We start from the raw sequence: 15,352 nt of genomic DNA on the forward strand, positions 1-15,352 counted from the left end.
TTTGAAGAATGTAAAGGAAATTACGTCAAAATATTTTAGCGAAAATGATTAAATCCACAGACTATGGAATGTCACTAAAGCAAAAACAATTTGAATTGTTTCTGATATTTTCTGTACAGGGATAAAAGCAATTTCAATTACATAAACTAGCTTTATTTATCTAAAAGGTACATGCTTACTGCTAAAAACTATATGTTGTCATATTATCTATAGAAACAGTGAGGATGACAGTCTCTGGGAAGGAACTATACCTGGCATAGCAGGACCCCTTATCTGGAAACCCATTATTCAAAAAGTTCCGAATCACGGAAAGGTCATCTCCCTTTTTAAAAAATATTTCCTTTTCTCTGTAATAATAAAACAAGACCTTGTACTTGATCTCAACTAAGATATAATTAATCCTTATTAGAGCCAAAACAATCCAGTTGGGATTAATTACTGTTTAAATAATTTTTTCAGTATGGAAAGTCCCCTTATCCGGAAAACCCCAGGTCCTGAGCATTCTGGATAACAGGTCCCATACCTGTATAGTAGGAAGAAAAAAATGCATGTATTGAATCATGAGCTCCCTGATGACAGGACATTTTCTGCCATCTCTTGCTATGCCTATTAATATAAATACTAGGGCCCCACAACGTCTGTCTTGCCCAAGGCAGCAACACATCCAAACACAAAGGAGTGTCTATGGTTATGTGTAATTTGCAGGTGAAATTAAGATAATGGATGAGAAGTAATGCTGCTGCTTATTACCATCAAAAATATTAGCAGTTTGTATGTTGGCACCATCCCTGTATCACGGTATCAGTACAAATACAATAACCCGCAGCAAGACTCATTGACTAGAACATGCGACTGGATCTTATGATTGACCCAATATGTATCAGACACTACCAGCTGTTTTTCATATTTAAAGTTGAATACATCAGACTCACACATTGGTCCACATAATGTCAGTCTGTGCAACCCTCCCCACTCACTATGAGTGAGCCCATCAACAAGTTCTGGGCCTTTTTTTTTTTTACCCAAAGTGACGACAATCCCAGCATTATTCTTGCATTTGAAAGCTCTCCCTTATTCAAAGACAGTCATGTTATATTTATAGCAGAAATCCAATTTAGGAATTATCCGTGCCCCCATAAATAGCAGGATGTGAATACAAATTTCACTTTAAAAAAAAAAAAAAAAAAAAAAAAAAGGGGGGGTACCACCATTAATTAGTAATAAATGTATTTATCCCCTTATCCTATCCAAATTGTAAGCAGATCAATTAGTTCCATGTTCATTTGTGGGGCAATATATCCGTTTATTAAACAGAGAAACTCACAAGTTACAGAAAAGCACAGGTAGGCCAGTAAGTTATGGATATATATTGCGGGTAAGCTGAATACAACAGGACTTAAACCTGCCACTTCTGAGCCATTCAGTATAAGGTCATTGTGGCCAAGACAGCTGAAGGAAAGATGAACGGAATCAGCTGCTGTAAATCCTATTTTCAAGCCGATCTCTCAGGCGCTGTAGTGACAAAAGGACAGATTGACAGCTCAGACTCTGAAGAGGTCTTACTAGAGAATAGCACTACACTATGAAGTGTCCAACCACAGCACTCCCCTAAATATTTGTCCAGTGAGTGGTGCTGGGAGTTGTAGTCCAAAAAACAGAATAGCAGGACAGCTGCTGTATTCATGCAAAGCTAAGGGTTAACATGACATTGCTTAATTGATTTTCTGTAGCAATGGATATTTTGCTTATGCAAGTATGTATCTAATCCTTTTATAAAGGAATTAAGGGACTTTGCGTGAGAGTCTCACCCAAAAAAACACTTCCTTAATGTTTCTGCTGTGATGCACATCCAAAGACTAAATATTTAAGCAAATAGCAGCAGTTTAAAGTACAATTACAATTTCCTGACAGCCAGTCTCTAAAACCCCCTGAGAGTAAAAGCTAGGAGTAGCTGCATAACTATTAGTAAAGGTTGCAGTCTGTAAAAACGTGTATAAAGGGTTTCTTGCTGAGTCAATTACAGCTTAGCGCAAAAGTATGCATTTAGATTGTATGTATGTATAGCTTTATTTATAAAGCGCTACTTATGTACGCAGCGCTGTACAGTAGAATACATTAATACAAACAGGGGGTTAAAGATAATGGATAAATACAAAGTACAACAATAAATACAAATAAATACAAGGTACAGTTGCAATAAGAGTCAGAAACACAAGATGAAGGAGGTCCCTGCCCCGTAGAGCTTACAATCTATATGGGAGGGGTAACAGACACAAATGGGCAAATAGATTGTAATGATGTTGAAATGTCCCTATATAAAAGTGTCTGCACCTTTGTTGACGGTTTATTGCGACTTGAGAGTAAGGGAAATGTAGGTTGTGGGAGACTGGCCCAATCGGCAACCGTAAGGTAAGTTCAGTATTTCTGATTAAAGGAATGAGCACAAATCAGTGCAGCACTGAACTTACCCCCGCCCAACTTACTGCCCCCAGTATAACCCCATATCGCCAACTACTGTCTCCGAGTCACTATTTTCCCACACAACCCCCCCCCCCCCACCCCCGCTCAGACTTGCAAAGGTCCCGCTGCCCCATCCCCCACAACACCGGGGCCCCTTACCTCCTCCTTATCCTACAATTGTGTCCCGGAGGCCGAACATCCCCGGCAAAGTGTCCAGCTTGCACGCCAAAGCCGAGAGATCCCTACAACTGAGCTTCCAGTATCCACAGAGAGAAAGCACACTATGGCACTCACTCGCATACACCACTTGCCTCAATGTATCACTTTCCGCTCACACCGCACTCCAAACTGTAGGAGACTTTACGGCGCATGCGCTCTGCGGACAAGGCTTCTAGTCAATGGACGATGCTTCTTCGGGATTGGCTTAGAGCCACGTCAATCTCTTACTTACTCGCTGGCAGGATGAAGTCAACAGTTAAGGAGAAACTTTTACAAAACTCATCCTGTGCATATACTTACACAGAGTTGCAGAGAAATGACAAGCCATAGAAATAGTTCGATTCCTTTGATATTATAGATTATACGGAAAAATAGCTGCTTCTTCTAATGAACTATTAGTAACTGCGTTTTGCTGCCTGCCATATGCTCCTGGTGTAAATCCTTCGTGCAGAGCATTTGCACGGACATTGCACTCAGACTTAAAGGCAAAGTTTATTACGTGAAGACGTTGATAATCTCAAACACCGTCCAGTGTTTTTTTCTGTACCGTTTTTTATTATACTTTTTGAATACGTTTTGCTTCTCTGTACCTCTGTACCCATAAATGTAGCTTCCGGGTTGCTAGCATAAGGACCCCAGCAAGAAGCACCAACATAACAAAATGTTAAATCATAAAAAAAAACATTATTTTCTTTCAAGGAAAAATATAAGTAGGACTTTTACAGAACACAACCCCATAGGTTATATAGTCAACCAGTTCTGTCAAATCCATATACTACAGCAAAAATGTTGCAGCCAACATTAAAATCCCCAATACCTTGGAAATGGCCCTGAGGTGCAGTAAGTGTGTTAATCATGTTTTCCAAAGATCCCAGGGTTTTAGGCCCCTCCTGTGCTCAGTAAACTAATTCTCTTTTTCAGTTTCTGTTCTTGAGGTTCAAACCCAACTAGGGATAGTGACCACAGTCATCAGTGTCTGCTACTGCACATGCCCCATTTAGTTTACTCTTTACAATTACACTGTTACCAATATATAATTTAGAATATTCACCCAACTGTATATTGTAATAGTAGTCAGTTGTGACAGTTGTTAGGAATAGCATGGGTAGATTTTGTATGAATGGTGTATGAAACTAGAAAAAATAATATATTAATGCAGGAATGTATTTTTACTACTCAGTAAGCAGGGCGCTACCCAGGGGGGGCCTCAGTTATTAGCTCACCAGTCACTTGGGTCCACTAGGCAGTGGGCCCTGCCAACAAGAAGAATGGGGGCCCAGAGGTATTTTGCCCAAGGTTATATTTATGTCAATATGTATAATTGTAATTTACATATGTACATATGTATTCATGGTTATTAGAATTCATAAATAAAAACATAATTAAGCCATAACAAACAAAACATACATTAATTCACACAATCTACAAAACAAACATGCCAAATAACAAATACAAAACAACGTTTACCCAACACCAAATATATTTACAATGATAGTAACTTGTGTGGACAATTTACATCAGGGAATAAAATTCCCAGTGCATAAATGGCCATGTCATCATCATGGCCTATTAAGTATAAGACCTGCCCACTTGTCTTGTGGGGCCCACATCTGTTATGGTGCTCCTTACTACACTAACCCTCCACACCCCCTGATGGTGGTTCTGCCATTAATACATTTAGGGAAAGATTTATCAAAATGTGAGTTTAGAGCTCACACCAGAAAAATTCACCCAATTGATCAAATGGATTTGCCCTTTGTAAAAGCATTGCTATGGAGGTGCATGCAGTAAGGTCTTTTTCCACCAGTCTTCATATACAAGAAACACACAAGGGTACAAACAAGGACTCACCAGTTGCTTCATCTCATTTGCATACTGCTTGTATAAAAAAAGGTTGTACAATCAAAGGTTTTGTTCACACAGCAAAAGGAATAGTACACAAAGGCAGAATTGCTCTTTCAATTAGTTTGACTGGTTAGGTCCTAAACAGGTCATTCCAGGGCATGGAGTAGCCTAAGGCAATCTACTGCTTCTTTGGAGATATTCCTCTATTTATCTCTTTGACTATCATAGCGGAGTTTCATCCCCAAACATGTTAGAATGGTTGCACAGCAAATAAATAACCTCTTTTGTAAGGCAAAGTTGCCACAGCTAGATATTAAGCTGGCCATACACATTCAGATTTTAGTCTTCTTCTGATGAACGTTTACTACTACGATACTACTAAAAATAACAAATTGGAGGATGTTCTGAACATAAAATAATTAGCAGACAACAATCGAACAAAAGTGACATCCCAGAAATGTATTGTAGGTCAGTCAAGGATATTGTCAGATACAGTCATAGATTTTATCATTATCTAACAGAAATTTTCTAACCTGTCCGATCAACTAAACAACTAATCGCCATGGTACAAAAATTATCGGGACGATAATTCGGAGCCCACACACGGTTCGAAAAGCAGAGCAATCTGGTTCAAACCAAAGCAATGAACATAAAAAGGCCATGCAATCTCATATGTATAATAAATACCTCCAGATACCAGAAATGCATTACATTATGTTTTTTATGATTATATTGGTGTGTGTATGGCCAGCTCTGTGGCTCTCTGTGAGCAGATTCACAGTCATGTATGCAATTAGTTCATCACAGCCTATGAGTATACAAAATGGTGCACAAAAGTTCCTGCCCTTAGTGGCCTAATTAGGCATATGCACATCTGTAATGCGACTCCTGCTGCACAGAAAACAATGTGATTTGGATGCAGTTTTTATGCATGAGATTGCATGGCTTTTTAATAGAATGCAATAGAGCCAAATACTTACAGTTAAACAGACTTTGCAACATGAAGTTAGATTTGACTGTTTGTAGTGTCTGCCACTGCTGTCCCACAGTATTGGGGCTCCTGCCTTTTAATCATATATTTTTCTATGTTTGTGTGCATATCCTCCAGGTGCTGCAGTTGTCTCACAAATACTAAAAATACAATCAAATTGGCTAACTGGTTGCTTATGAAGTGACCATAAAGTGTATGAGTGGGTGTCTGTGTAAAGTGGGAAAAGTGTCCAAGCCTAAGTGTTCATTGCTTTGTTTTGTATCAGATTACTTTGCTTTTATGAATATTGTTTTATGTTTCTTTTCTTATTGCTCATTATTACTGCTCTGTTTTGTTAACACTGTTTAGTTTTATGCTCTGGTGGTGGCGGGGAATTTCCAAGGTAGCCTGTGTTGAGAGAAGCAGGATACAGAAGAAGGTAGGGGTGGTGCTGGGAGCCAGTTTGCCTTGAAGCTAAAGTATTAGGCACAGAAGTCTTACCATAGGTATAAGGGACTCCCAAGTATATTTTCAATAACAGGACATTTCCATCATGCCTCAAAGCATACCGATTGGCAGGTTTTACCAGTTAGCAGCACAACTCAGCAGCATCATCATCTTCTGAACAGAGCTTCATTTTAATAACATGTACACATGTGTGAGTGTGTGTGTGAGAGTGAGAGACAGAGAATTTCAAGTCATTTTCCTGTTATGATGAGGACATCCAAGAACAGCAGCTGCATGCTTTTTCTGTACATTACCAATAGCCACAGCAGAACTTTGTGGCAGAGGCATGCCAACCATTTGCAAAATCACAAGCCCAACACCAACCCACTGCTAAAAACCACAGACTAAGCCATTCAGCTGTATACACCCCTCCCCTATTCCAAACCAGCCACAAACCATCTGGTCCTTTTTACAGAGGATATATATTCCTGTTGGCTCTGAGCAACCGCCACATAATGCCAACAGCTTATTAAGATACATAAAAAAAAGTATTTGACATTTTAATATGCCAGAACCAAATTATTTTGTGAAATACTATTTACTAGTCATTAAAATAAATTGAAAAGATCACAAATATTAATTAAAGTTTAGCACACCTGTGTAGAAAGGCCGCTCTGTAGATGGTAAAAACATTGGAATTATTTGAACTTAGCAATAGCTGAATTTTTGTTATGGTTAATAGTCTAATTATGTAAGTTTAGTTTTGGTAATTGCTGGAGGAGCATTACAAATCCAGAGGAAGCAGAATATTTGCATGAACTTTGTAAAAAGACATACCACATCCTGCTGCTTTCTTACACAAAGGGTCTATCGGATCTATTTCCTGAACAGAGCAGACTTTTAAGATAGTCCAGAATTAACCCCATTTATTCTATACCAGTTTTTTGCACTTGTGTGTACTGCTAAGCCATATTTAATTTATAAAACCCCAAGTAAGAATAGCGATGCTAGTTATTTGCAGACACCATGTACAATGCCTTTTGTATCTTTTTTTGTACAAACAGTGCATTATTTAGTATAAAGCAATGTGTCTGAGAATCTATTTGTTCTCAGGAATATATATATTATACATATATATATTTGGTACTGCACTGAAGAAGTATCTATGTAACATTGCGTATGTGCATTCAGCAGCCACACTGTATAATTCAAACCAAGAGCTCAAAATTACCTTTGTGAAGTAGTGTCCTGTGTCCTTGACATAATCAGAACACGGGGGCGGTAGAAAAAAAACATTTAAACATGTTTAATAGAGTAAAATATAGATAACATAAAATAAGAAAAACTTGCCACCTGCAGGGTACCTGCTTTCTTTACCCATACATATACAATATTCAGGAGGAATGGGTATGGTACAAAAATGGAAAGTGTGACAAAGACACTTCCAAACAACTGCAATGCACATTGTTTCCTGCCTGATGAGTATTCTCCACAAGTCTAAATTTATATCTTTAATCTGTGTAATTATCACAGAGCACACCTTAAAGTATATTTGAAGAAAGAAGTCTTAAATATAGCTCTTTTATTACTCGGCCCATGTTATGCTCCTCCTTTTGTCCTGCCTGCATATAGCATGAGTTGCTCGCATGGCAAAAAGTGAGGGGACAGTAAAGGTCATTTGAAGTTGTGGGTCCTGCATCACGGTCAGGACCTCCTCCCAAGGAGGTGCTAACAAGCTTTAAAGGAAAACTATAACACCCCGAATGAATACTCAACCAACAGATAGTTTATATGATATTACGTGAACTATTGAAGAAAGTGCAATATAAATATGTCAGAAAATATTTAACCGTGAGCCACCATTTTGTGATGGTTTGTGTGCTCCCTCAGAGAGCACCTGACAGGAAGTAATGCAACACTGCAGAATTCATAGCATTGTTTTGGTGACTATTGGAAGTCATTTATAAACACTGGGCAAATTTGCAACTCATAGCAACCAATTAGTGATTAGATTTTTCCAGTGTCTATAAATGAGCCCTAATTTTTGACACTCAGTATTGTTCGCGTAGGAAAGTAGAAAAGCAAAAGCATGACAGATTTATAAAATGTAGTTTTAGGAAAACTGGATATGCAAAAACATCAATTAACTCTATATAAGCAGAGTGGCTCAGTGGGTAGCTTTGCAGCACTGGGGGTTTGATTCCAGCTTGGATGCTATCTGCAAGAAGTCTGTTCTCACTGTATCTGCATGGGTTCCCTCCCACACTCCAGATCCACACAGGCAGGTTAATTGGCTCTGATAAAAATGAAAACTGACCCTTCTGTATGTGAATGTAGAAGAAACCTTATACTGTAAGCTCCCCTGGGGCAGAGACTGATGTGAATGATGTATAATCTCTGGAAAGCGCTGTGTAAATGTGTCAGTACTATACACATAACAAATACAGGTATGGGATCCGTTGTCCAGAAACCTTTTATTATTAACATTTGTTTATAAAGCGCCAACATATTCCGCAACGCTGTACAATAAGTGGGTTTCATACATTGGACATACAGAATAACATATAAAGCAATCAATAACCGATACAAGAGGTGAAGAGAGCCCTGCCCAAAAGAGCTTACTGTTATCCCGAAAGTTAATTGGAACTACTGGAATGCCATCTCCCATAGACTCTATTATAAGGAAATAATTCCAATATTTAAAAGTTATTTTAAATATGATTTATCTATGTACTAATAAAACAGGACCTTGTACTCGATGCATAACAAGATATAATTAATCATTATTGGAGGCAAAACAATTCTATTTCATTGAATTTAAGTAAAATTATTTTTTTACTAGACTTGATATGGATCCAAATGGAGATCCAAATTAAAGAAAGATCCCTTATCAAGAAAACTCCAGGCCCCGAGCATCCAGGATAACATGTCCCACAGTCCCATACCTGTAAATGAAATATGTATGGCATTCGTTATCTGTTAACTCGTTATCTAGAAAGCTCTGAATTACAGAAGGCCATCTCCCATAGACTCCATTTAAATCAAATAGTTTAGATTTTTAAAAATGATTCCCTTTTTCTTTGTTACTGTAGGGGATATAGTATTTGCATCCTACAGTTATTGCGTTATTTCAACTGCTATATAAAGTTTATATTTGCTGCAAAATGGTGTGTGATTATTTTCCTAGTGGGATCTTCTCTAAGGTGTGCTCCACAGTGTCCACTAAGTGGAGGCACTGTGCTGTAAATCCCAGTTTCCCAGTACCTTTCACTATTGCAAAGGGAACTAAATCTCCTGCACTAAGCAAGTAAATACAGCCCAGAGAAGTGAGTGTAACACTATGGGGCTGATTTACTAATCCACGAACGTCCGAAAACCGTCCAAATGCTTTTTTTTCGTAATGATCGGTATTTTGCGATTTTTTCGTCGCCGTCGCGACTTTTTCGTAAATTGACTTTTTCCTAGTCGTTACGACTTGTGCGAATTGTCGCGACTTTTTCGTAGCTGTCGCGAAAAAATCGGAAAGGTTTGCCCGCCGTTTACTAGCGCTCAATACGAAAAAGTAGCGACAATTCGCGCAAGTCGTAACGGCTACGAAAAAGTCGCGACAATTTGCTCAAGTCGTAACGGCTACGAAAAAGTTGCGACAATTCATGAAAAAGTCGCGATGGTGACGAAAAAATCACAAAAAAATACGAAAAAGTCGCAAAATGTTAGTTTTCAATCCGATTTTTTCCCATTTGGAATTCGGATTCGTGGATTAGTAAATCAGCCCCTATAACTGCAGAGTGTGCCAAGAAAGGGTTACATATAATTAAAACAGTACCTTGTACTTGATCCCAACTACAGTATATATTATTAATCCTTATTAGAGGCAAAACATTCCTATTGGATTTAAATAAAATTGAGACTGTACCAGTGAATTATACTCCTCTAAGGGGCTGATTTACTAAGACACGAATTCGAATCCGAATTGGAATAATTCCGATTGGAAAACGAACATTTTGCGACTTTTTCGTATTTTTTGCGATTTTTTTCGGCGACTTTACAACTTTTTGGAAATTATCGCGCCTTTTTCGTTACCAATATGATTTGCGCGAAAAAACGCGAGATTTTCGTAGCCATTCCGAAAGTTGCGCAAAATCTGGCGATTTTTTCGTAGCGTTAAAACTTGCGCAAAATCTGGCGATTTTTTCGTAGCGTTAAAACTTGCTCTAAAAGTCGCGCCTTTTTCGTAGCGTTAAAACTTGCGCGAAAAGTCGCGCCTTTTTTCGTAGCGTTAACTTAAAAGGCGCGATGTTTCGCGCAAGTTTTAACGCTACGAAAAAATCTCGATTTTGCGCAACTTTCGGAATGGCTACGAAAAACTCGCGTTTTTTCGCGCAAATCGTATTGGTAACAAAAAAGTTGCGACAATTTTCCGTAAAAATCACAAAATACAGATCATTATGAAAAAAACGCAATCGGACGCATTCGGCCCGTTCGTGGGTTAGTAAATGTGCCCCTAAATATAGATGGATTGTGCTTAAAAAAGTTGTGTTTCGGAGATTTATTGAGAAATTCCACCAAAACCCCAGTAGTGCTGGCTGAATTCTCTGCATGTGCAGGGGAGCCAGCGACTGTTAGGACATGCACATCCTTCATTTGAAACACAGACAGAGAACTGATAGGATCTATAGGGAGCTCCAACAGAGGGGCCATTTTTACAGATAGCACCATATATTATTCATAATTGCCTACAAAATTAGGGTTTTTTCCATTTATCCAACATGTCTCCTTTAATAAATGTTTAAATAATTTTTTAGCAGGCTTCAGGTATGGCGATCCAAATTACAAAAATATCCTTTGTCCAGAAAACCCCAGGTCCCAAGCATTCTGGATAACAGATCCCATACCCATATATAAGTAAGAACTGATGATGATGCACCTCTGCTTTAGCTACTACTGCATTTTCGTTATACAATTCTTCTTGTGTGCTTAGTGCCTCCCAAGGTTGAACCTCCACTTACACTCTTCTTATTGTGTTCCTGTGTCTTCATCAATTACTGCCATCTACTTATTCCTGCCTGGTCCAACATCCTAACCACAAGTGTCTTCAGTAGTTACACCTTCCTCTCCTCCAGTTGGCACTCACAATGGCAATGCAGGACAAATACACATGCATGCGTATATGGCTGGGTGCTAATTTCAACTGAATAAATGTATGGTAAAGGGTTAACTGACTGAAAAGGCTTAACTGCTACAGAGGAGTAAATGTCTGTTACTAGAATTAGGCTAATGTCTCTTTTCAACATTAGCCTAACCACTCTGAAATGCCTTTCTACCGGCAACAATAGAAGTTGCCTGCAGGAGGAAACAACACATGACTTTGGAAAGCTGAAGGGATGCGTAGGCCCAACTCCTATTGTCACCGGTGGAAAGGTATTTCGGAGTGGATAGTCGCCCCTGAAATCCCAATTGTGTCAGTTGGATCAAATTGTAATTAGTAACTAACCATTTTAAATTAGGTTAGGTATGTTCAAAAATTAGAAAAAATTAACTCTTAGCTAAACCACTTACTCATTTTCTTATTCCTTAAGTGGAAAATGTCTTTCATCATCTCTTGTCCTTTCAGCTTGCAAAATGCTTCCTTCATCTGACTCCCTCTTTTACTTGAATGGTGATTTCCTGTTCTTTTTAAGGTCTCACCATTTCCTTCTTGAACTTTACCCTCTTCATTCAAGCATGCCTTTGTTAATTGTCAGAAAGGCTACACTTGACCTTTCTTGTCTTTCTGACTACTACAGACTCCCTCTTCCCATTGGATATAAAATGTCTGGAGTGTGTGCACATTTTACAGTTTCTTAACTTTGTAAATTATTATTAATAATATATATATATATATATATATATGTGTGTGTGAAAATATATTTTTTTTTGATAATTATCCATTCACTGGCTATACATGATTAAGCAGCTCTGTGGTTCAGGCACAAATCATGTCATCATGTCAAACACCATTGCGTCTGTCCGGCCTTGATAGGCACAGCAGACTTGGGCCAAAGAAATCAAATTCCTATGTCATTTTAATGCCATAAGTCGGTGACGCAATACCCACTTTGTAAATGTAAGCAGAAACTTGCATCTGATTTGATGTCATACGTACACACATTTTTGTTCATTTTTAAGGGTGTACCACCACAATAAATTTGGAATTATGGGAAAAATGCTACAATTTGAGCAACGTTTCATTTGGTCTTCATTTTTTAAAATAGTTTTTGAATTATTTACTGCCGTCTTCTGCCACTTTCCGGCTTTAAAATGGGGGTCACTGACCCCAGGTGCCAAAAACCTACTGCTCTGTGAGGCTACAATTTTATTCTTACTCTTGCTTTTTATTATTTACCATTCAATCCAGGCCTCTCCTATTCATATTCTAGTCTGTCATTCAAATCAGTGCCTGGTTGCTAGGCTAATTTGGACACTAGCAACCAGATAACTGCTGTAATTCCAAACTGGAGAGCTGCTAAATAGAAAGATAAATAATTTTAAAAAACAGAAATAATAAAAAAAACAAAGACTAATTGCAAATTGCCTTGGACTGTCACTCTCTACCTCTCTGCTAAAAGTTAATTTAAAAAATGTAAAATTGCTTGGGGTGCATTCACCCCTAAGGAAACATCTTTTACTAAACATAACACATTATTGAGGTAAAAATACAATACCTAATGCAAATTTATGTTATTTGAATTTTATGGCAATGGCCTGGAATCCCAAGTGCAATTGTTTGTGGTCAGTGGTCAGTGTACCCCTGATTCCACCCAACTGCTGTTTTAATAAATATCTAGTGATTCAAACCTTTTATACCCTGCCCATGGATCTGTTATTCCCATAGGTGACAAATACATAGAATTGTTGTGGGTGCCATTGCCCCAAGACTTTGGAAGGCAATGGATTTGTTTACAGGAAAAATGTAATCCCTGTGCTATTATCCAGTATGCACTTATTATTCCACTCTTAAATAGTAGTACAGGTATGGGACCCATTATCCAGAATGTTTGGGACCTGGGGTTTTCCAGGTAAGGTTTTTTTTCCGTAATTCAGATCTCCTACCTTAAGTCTGTGAAAAAAATTATTTAAACAGTAATTAAACCCAATAGGATTATTTTGGCTCCAATAAGGATTAATTATATCTTAGTTGGGGTTAAGTACAAAGTACTGTTATTTTATTACAGAGAAAAAGGAAACCATTTTTAAAAAATAATTCAGAACTTTGTGGATAATGGGCTTCCAGATAAGGGGTCCAATACCTGTATTAGGATTTTAGGGATATCCAGAGTTGCAAACATTGTACAAATATTAATGTAGCAGTAACACACCCCACCACATAGGTGAAATACATAAATAAAAGTATATCATAAAACAGTTCATTTGTATCTTTTTAGATTTTCAGCATTACCGCAATCATTGTCTGCTGCTACATTTCCTTCATTTTTTAACGTCCCCTCTTCAAGCCTTGCTGGATCATTTTAAGCGGAAACAATAGGAAAGTCTTCTCATTTGTCCTTTAAGTTGGCTGGCCATGTAACCATGCAACCGTGTAATATAATCCTTCAGCCTGTTTGTGAACATCCTGCAAGGAGCCAGTACAAAAGCCAGTTTGGGAGAACAGGATATCTATTCCGACATACGGAAACGCAGTAGTGGAAAAAAGAAGATGCACACTGCAGCAAATGAAAATCAGTTTTTTTGGCAGAGAGTACATGCTTCATATTAACAGAATTATATATAATATAGGGATTTCTTTTCCTGTAAATGTTCAAAAAAATATATGGACATTGCTTATTATAGCCAGGGAGCCTTAATTATGTTCATATATGCATTTATTCATGTCAAGCGAGAGCAGCCGTACATTTTCTGGTGAGGGAACCTTAGTCATAGGCTCTTTTTTTAGAAATTCCAGTGAACAAGCAATATACCTTTTGAATTTTTCTTAGGCTTGTAAGTGCTGTTATTTTACTCAAGATAAAACATGCAAAAAAAATGAAATATACCCAACCTGATCACTTAGGAGTGATCCTTTAGGAGGAGGATGGAGAGCCACAGGCTGAGTATCCCTTAACTAAAATTAAAAGTCATCGTGATTTTGCCATTTACAGTTTTCTGGCTGACCACTGAGACTGTGGATCTAGGGCAAATCTCTGCACCCTGCCCTTAAAATGTCCCTGGTGACGGTTTAATCTGGCTGTATGACGTTTGGATTAAAGATGTGTTTGGAAGGTTAAGGGTTTTATGCTGTCAAATCCATCTAATTTCCAAAAAAGTAGTGCAATGGGTGATTAAAAAGCAAGCTGTATACTAAGACTCCCTCTAGTGGTGACTTTTTAATAATACGCTACATACATGGACTTTAAATCCCATTTGGCAGACATCCCACATAACCAAGAAAGTGCCAAGCAGTCTCCAAAGCAAAGTGTGGATCCATTACGATAACATTGTGGAGTGTTTTGTAAAGGTTGTGGTATCAGTACACTCATAGCTTCAGCAACCTTTAATTATTTGCTGTAAAATAACTTTTTTTTTTTACAGGATTATAGGTGTATTAATTCTAAACATCATGGTAAAAAAAAATTCATGAAACAATCTTCTAAATATCCTTCCTGACTCCACTTGCATCTGTTGTGCAGCTGTTAGTGTGGCCGCCTGACCATCATAGAGCAAACAGGGTTATGTGTAGAACTGCTTGCCGCAGCTGTGGAAAATCTATTTGTTCTTCATTTTTCTTTTAAAAAAATAAAAAAAGCCCAACTTTTTTCCCCATTAAATTCTGAGGTAAAACTAATTCAGTTTTAAAATCAATTTGCTTGCACAAACCTATCTGGCCTGGCCCACAAAGCATGCTGGGTAATTAAAGCAATTGTAGAATTTTCATTTGTTTGCTCTCTTTTCTCCCTTCTTCCTAGATATTTTTACAGCCAAATAAAAACAACAGTTACTTAGTTTTGTGAGGAACACAGCCAAAGCATCAAGTGGATTACCCAAGCTCAGTCTGTCATGTTTATTCAGTAATCCAGTTAAGCTTCCATAGCAACCAGTAAAGGATCAGCTTTAGGTGCAGTATTTGTACCCAAAATTTAGAGCAGTTCAAATTGTATACTTATGTCTCTGGCCTGAATGTATTACTTCATTTTGCTTCATTAAATCTGTTGCCCTGAAGTGCAGTTTTTCCCAGGCCAGGCTAATTCGTTGGAACCTGATGACTGCAGAAAGGCATTCTGCCAAATGAGAGAAGTGCTGATTAACCCTGTGTATTTTTATCTCACTGGTATATTTCTGTTTTGGGAAACAAGGGCAAGAAGCCCTTTCAGAAAATCCCTGTAAAAATCCCTGTAATAAATCCATTTAAGGCTGCCAGTGCTTACTTTAACCATG

At 38.0% G+C, this 15,352-nt stretch overlaps 1 protein-coding gene across 10 annotated transcripts in view; it reads right to left on the bottom strand.

Moving 5' to 3' along the window:
- akap13 (A-kinase anchoring protein 13) overlaps positions 1 to 2,841 on the bottom strand; it is a 151,198-nt gene extending 148,357 nt beyond the window's left edge. For 9 of the 10 annotated variants that reach the window (XM_012959563.3, XM_012959568.3, XM_012959566.3 and 6 more), the window contains exon 1: positions 2,620 to 2,841. The gene's annotated coding sequence lies outside the window, so the exon portion shown is untranslated. The remainder of the gene's footprint in view (positions 1 to 2,619) is intronic. The other variant, XM_012959570.3, reaches the window with a different exon arrangement.
- Positions 2,842 to 15,352: the final 12,511 nt, after the last annotated feature.

The sequence above is a fragment of the Xenopus tropicalis genome, chromosome 3 (genome assembly GCF_000004195.4).
Source record: "Xenopus tropicalis strain Nigerian chromosome 3, UCB_Xtro_10.0, whole genome shotgun sequence".
In the NCBI taxonomy this organism is placed as follows: Eukaryota; Metazoa; Chordata; class Amphibia; order Anura; family Pipidae; genus Xenopus; species Xenopus tropicalis.